This window comes from Indicator indicator, chromosome 20 (assembly GCF_027791375.1).
Source record: "Indicator indicator isolate 239-I01 chromosome 20, UM_Iind_1.1, whole genome shotgun sequence".
NCBI classification, from domain to species: domain Eukaryota; kingdom Metazoa; phylum Chordata; class Aves; order Piciformes; family Indicatoridae; genus Indicator; species Indicator indicator.
The window spans coordinates 19,330,850-19,337,233 of record NC_072029.1 but is presented as its reverse complement, the minus strand read 5'-3'; positions in this window follow the sequence as shown (position 1 = coordinate 19,337,233).

Genomic DNA, 6,384 nt, shown 5'->3' with positions numbered 1-6,384 from the left:
CTTCTCCAGCCACTCTGCTTCCTCTCAGAGCAGTCCTAAATGGCTTCACCACCAGGTCTGTGTTTGCAGCCTTGTTGGGGCCCATGTCAGAGATTGTTTGCTTTTGTGTAGTGCATTGCAGTGTGGTGTTTTTGGAATGAACTCTTGCAGCTGTACCCTGCAAAATAAGCTGGCCTCAGCTGTCCCACACACTCCTGTGTCTGGTCACAGCTACCTGCCATGCCTTTGCCTCACGGGTGTTTGCCTGGCACTGCTTTCAGATGACTGCTTCACCTCACTTCTAACTAGGCTGTTTACAAAATGTGCCCATAGCTGATGTGTTCCAGTTAGGGATGTGTCAGCCAGCTGGTATTTGGATAGGAGCTTTAATAGTGGGTTTTCACACGTTGCTTTTCTCAAGAACTCTTCAGCACCCTCACAAACTGTCATTACTTCAGCACTTTGTGTCATCACAAAATTATGTGAAATTGGAGAGGAAATACATAAAATAAATAATAAAAATTCCCAAGATCTTGTGTCAGGTCATTGTTAGCAGATTGAAGAGGTGATTTTCTTCCCCAAGGGCATGTTGCAGCATTTGGATAATGCTCTCTGTGGCCTTTAGGTACCTTACTCCAAAATCAGAGACACAAGGTGTGTGAAGTACGGCACTGCTAAAAACGTGACATTGTCACCAAAGTGAAGAGAACTTTTTACTTAGGCCTTGATTCAAGGAAGAGCTTGGAGCATCACAGTAGGCTAGCTGACACTGGTTGGTTTTGTCCTTAGGTTTTCACGTGTTCCCTAATAAAGACCTGTGGAACCCCTACACAGAAGTCACTGAGCAAACCCACTTTTTGTTACTCATTTAAGTCTTTGGTTTTAAAATGTGTGCAGTCTTCTCTCCTTAAGACACAGAAATGCTTGTTCCTGGTTTCTGCTCTGAACACTGAAAACGTACCTGTAACTGACCTTTCTCTGCTTTCCGAGTGATGCATTTATCCATCTTTAAGAAAATGAAAGTCACCTTTCATTTGTTCATTGGGACCAAACTCCACTTGCTAAAATGCAGTGGCACCTTAAATCCAGTACAATAAAAAGGGCAAAAAAGTGTGGACAGCTTTTATTTTCCTTCATCCCTGCTCTGAATTATCTCCTGTTTAGTGCACTTGGAATCAGTTTTCATTGTCTGCAGCTGATGCAGTAAATCACTAGATATATTAGGGTCAGTCTTAGCATTCCTCTTGCATCCTGTATTTTCCCTTTCAGATGTATTGTTCAGATAAAATGGAATTGGGAGCTGGATTGCTTCATGTTGGTTTTGTTTTTCATTTACCAGAAAAGATTATTGTGTCTCATATCCCAGCTACTCTATAAAGTGATGCCTTCTCCTACCTTGTCAGAGCTGTCACTGCACTGATCCAGTGGCATCCTGGAGTGCATCAAGGAAAGTGTGGCCAGCAGGTCTAGGGAGATTCTCCTTCCCCTCTACCGGGCTGAGACCACATCTGCAGTACTGTGTCTAGTTTTGGTCTCCCCAGTTCAAGAGAGAGGGAACTACTGCAGAGAGTCCAACAAAGAGCTATGAGGACGATGAAAGGACTGGAACATCTCTGCCCATGCATCTCGTGAATCCAGGAGTGCTGTTGCTGAGTGTTACAGTGGACAGGTGCCTGATGACTGAAAGAAGGCAAATGTCACTCCAGTCTTCAAAAAAGGCAAGGAGGAGGACCCAGGCAACTACAGAGCAGTCAGCCTCACCTCCATCCCTGGAAAGATGATGGAGCAGCTCATCCTGGTAGTCATCTCTAACTACATGGAAAACAAGAACGTTATCAGGAGTAGCCAACATGGATTTACCAAGGGGAGATGCTGCTTGACTAATCTGATAGCCTTCTGTGAAACCATGACCAGATGGGTAGGCAATGGAAGAGCAGTGGATGTCATCTACGTTGAATTCAGTAAGGCTTTTGATACTGTCTCCATAACATCCTCATGGAACACCTCAGGAAATGTGGCACAGGTGATCAGTCTGTGAGGTGGATTGCAAACTGGCTCCACAACAGCGTTCAGAGGGTTGTGATCAGTGGTACAGAGTCAAGTGGGACGCCTGTGGCCAGTGCTGTTCCCCAGGGATCAGTACTGGGCCCAGTTTTGTTCAGTATCTTTATCAACAACCTGGAGGAGGGGATTGAGTGCGCCCTCAGCAAGTTACTGATGATGCAAAACTGGGAGGGGGTGGCTAACACCCTATCAGGCTGTGCAGCTGTCCAACAAGATTTGTAAGCTGCAGGCTGGTAAGAAATACATCATGAGAGTGGGGTGGTGAAGAACAGAGGAGCTGGGTGCAGAGCAGTAAGCAGCTGGACAGGAAATTCACATGGCTGTGGATGTATCCCTCCATTGCTGATGGCAGACACACAAGGTAGAGCATGCTTGGTCCTTTGCAGTATGTGAAATGAACTGGAGGTCATAGAATGGCTTGGATTGGAAGGGACCCCAAGGATCATCCAGTCCAACCTTTTTACGTGATAGTGGAGTTGAAATGAGCTGGCCCAGCAGCCTGTCTTACAAGACAAGCAGGCTGAGTCTTACAAGAGGGACATTGAGGGGCTGCACCATGTTCAGAGAAGGGCAACAAGGCTGGAGAACATGGCCTGTGAGGAGGGGCTGAGTGACCTGGAGATGTTCGGGCTAGAGAAGAGGAGGCTGAGGGAGACCTCATTGCTCTCTACAGCTCCCTGAAGGGAAGCTGGAGTGAGGAGGGGGCAGCCTCTTCTTGGTGACAAGGGACAGGAGCAGAGGAAATGGTTCCAAGCTTTCCCAGGGCAGGTTCAGGCTGGATGTTAGGAAATATTTCTTCACTGCAAGGGTGAAATATTCTGCCCAGGGCAGTGGTGGAGTCACCATCCCCAGGGGTGTTTAAGTAGTGTGTGGAGCTGGTGATTGGGGAATGTGGGTTAGTGTTGAGCCTGCAGTGCTGGGTGGAGGGTTGGACTGGATGAACTTGGAGGTTTTTTCCAACCAGGTGTTTTCTGTGGCATTCTCTGTGTGACCTCTTACACTGACCTGAGTGGTGCAGAGGTCTCATTTCTGTGGTTGCCAGTGGAGGTGATCTCTGGGCTTAAGTGCAGGTAGCACTGGCAGCTACTTGTCAATGAGAAATCAGTGTGGTTTATCTGCATCCAAACCAGTGTGAGCAGCAGGACAGGGAGGTGACTCTCCCCCTCTGCTCTGCTGAGACCCCACCTGCAGTACTGCATCCAGTTCTGGTGCCCCCAGCGTAAGAAGGACATGGAATTGCTGGAGAGGTTCCAGAAGAGGGCCATAAAGATAAAGTACCTCTCTTACGGGGACAGAGTTGGGACTGTTCAGCCTGGAGACGAGAAGGCTCTGGTAAGACTTTAGAGCAGCCTTCCCATACCTGAAGGGGCCTGCAGGAGGGCTGGAGAGGGACTTTTGACAAGGGCTTGGAGATGGGATGAAGGGTAACACATTGAAGCTTGAGGGCAGATTTAGACTGCAGATTAGGAAGAAACTCTAAATTTAGAGTGGTGTTGCAGAGACACTGGAACAGGTTGCCCAGGGAGGTTGTGGGTGCTCCCCCGCTGGAAGTGTTCAAGGCCAGGTTAGATGAGGCCTTGAGCAACCTGGGCTGGTGGGAGGACACCCTGTTCATGGCAGGGCAATTGAAACTACATGATCTTTAAAGTCTTTTCCAACCCAAACCATTCTGTGAGTCATAGAAGCAGGTTGGAAGAGACCTCCAAGATCCTCCAGTCCAACCTATCACCCAGCCCTATCCAATCAACAAGACCATGGCACTAAGTGCCTCATCCAGGCTTCTCTTGAACATCTCCAAGGATGGAGACTCCACCACCTCCCTGAGCAGCACATCCCAATGGCAAATCTTTCTCTCTGTGAAGAACTTCCTCCTAACACCCAGCCTAGACCTCCCCTGGCACAGCTTGAGACTGTGTCCCCTCCTTCTGCTGCTGATTGCCTGGGAGAAGAGATCAACCCCCACCTGGCTGCAACCTCCCTTCAGGTAGTTGTAGACAGCAATGAGGTCTCCCCTGAGCCTCCTCTTCTCCAGGCTAAACACCCCCAGCTCCCTCAGCCTCTCCTCACAGGGCTGTGCTCCAGACCCCTCCCCAGCTCTGCTGCCCTTCTCTGGACACGTTCCAGTACCTCAACATCTCTCTTGAATTGAGGAGCCCAGAACTGGACACAGGACTCAAGGTGTGGCCTGACCAGTGCTGAGTACAGGGGAAGAATAACCTCCCTTGTCCTGCTGGCTACACTATTCCTGATCCAGGCCAGGATGCCATTGGCTCTCCTGGCCACCTGGGCACACTGCTGGCTCATGTTCAGCCTACTATCAACCAGCACCCCCAGGTCCCTCTCTGCCTGGCTGCTCTCAGCCACTCTGTCCCCAGCCTGTAGCACTGCTTGGGGTTGTTGTGGCCAAAGTGTAGAAGCCTGCACTCAGCCATGTTCAATCTCATCCCATCGGCCTCTGCCCACCCATCCAGCCTGGAAAGGTCCCTCTGCAGGGCCCTTCTGCCCTCCAACAGATCAACTCCTGCTGCTAACTTGGTATCATCTGCAAACTTAGTGATGATGGACTCAATCCCCTCACCCAGATCATCAATAAAGATATTGAACAGGATGGGGCCCAGCATTGATGCCTGGGGTCACCACTAGTGCCTGGCTGCCAGCTGGCAGTGGCACCATTCACCACCACTCTCTGGGCTTGGCCCTCCAGCCAGTTCTTGACCCGTTTCAGAGTGAATCTGCCCAAGCCACGAGCTGCCAGCTTTGCCAGGAGCTTCTTGTGGCAGATGATGTCAAAGGCTTTGCTGAAGTCCAGGCAGACTACATCCACAGCCTGCCTCACACCCACCAGGCACTCACCTGAGCATAGAAGGAGATCAGGTTGGTCAGGCAGGACCTGCCCCTCCTAAATCCATGCTGGCTGGGCCTGATCCCTTGGCCATCCTGCAGGTGCAGTGTGATTGCACTCCAGATGACCTGTTCCATAACCTTGCCTGGCACTGAGGTCAGGCTGACAGGTCTGGAATTCCCTGGCTCCTCCTGTCCCTTTTTGTGGATGGGCATCACCTTGGCCAGCTTCCAGTCATCAGGACCTCTCCAGAGAGCCAGGATTGCTGATCAATGATGGAGAGGGGCTTGGTGAGCTCATCTGGCAGCTCTCTCAGCACCCTAGGATGGATCCCATCCCGTCCCATGGACTTGTGAGGATCCAAGTGGCTCAGCAGGTCCCTGACTGCTTCCTCCTGGATTACAGGGGGACTGTACTGGTCCCTGGCTCCATCTGCCAGTCCAGGAGGCCAGTTGTCCTGCAGACAACCTGCCCCACTATTGAAGATTGAGGCAAAGAAGGTGTTAAGTACCTCTGCCTTTCCTCATCTTTTGTTACTATAGTCCCCTCCACATCCAATAAGGAGTGGAGGTTGTCCTTGCCTCTTCTTTTGCCATTAATATATTTATAGAAATATTTTTATTCTCCTTCCCAGCAGTGGCCAGTCTAAGTTCTAAAGGGGCTTTTGCCTCTCTAATTTTTTTCCTACCTAGCAATGTCCTTAAACTCTTCCTGGCATACCTCCCCTTTTTTCCAAAGGTGATACCCCCTCTTTTTTCCCCTTAATTCCTTCAGAAGCTCCTTGTCCATCCAGGCTGTCTCCCTTGTCAGCTCCTCTTCTAGCACACGGGCACAGCCTGTGCCTGCCCCTTCAAGAGTTCTTTCCTGAAGTAGGTACAGCCCTCCTGGACCCCTTGGCTTTTAAGGGCTGTTCCCAAGGAACTTTCTGAGTTAGTTCCTTCAATAAGCTGAAGTCTGCCCATTGGAGATGCAGGGTAGAGGTTTTGGTGCTGCCCCTCCTGGTTTCACCATATATTGAAAACTCTGTTATCTCATGGTCACTGGACCTCAGGCAGCCTCCCACCACCACATCTCCCACCAGCCCTTCTCTAGTTGTAAACAGCAAGTCGAGCAGGGCTGCACCCCTGGTAGGCTCACGTACCAGCTGGGATAAGAAGCTATCCTCCATACGCTCCAGAAACCTTCTGGACTGCCTCTTCTCTGCAGTGTTCAGTTCCCAGCAGATGTCTGGCAGGTTAAAGTCACCCACAAGAATGAGGGCAAGTGATCTTGAGGCAGCCTCCAGCTGCTTGAAGAATAATAAATCAACCTCTTCTTCCTGGTTGGGTGGTCTATAACAGACTCCAACCAGGACATCAGCCTTGTTGGCCTTCCCCCTAATTCTTACCCATAGGGACTCCACCTGATTATCTTTAGTCTCTACTTCCATGATGTTCAGAGCCTCCCTAATATACAGGGCCACTCCTCCACCCCTTCTCCCTCTCCTGTCTCTCCTGAAG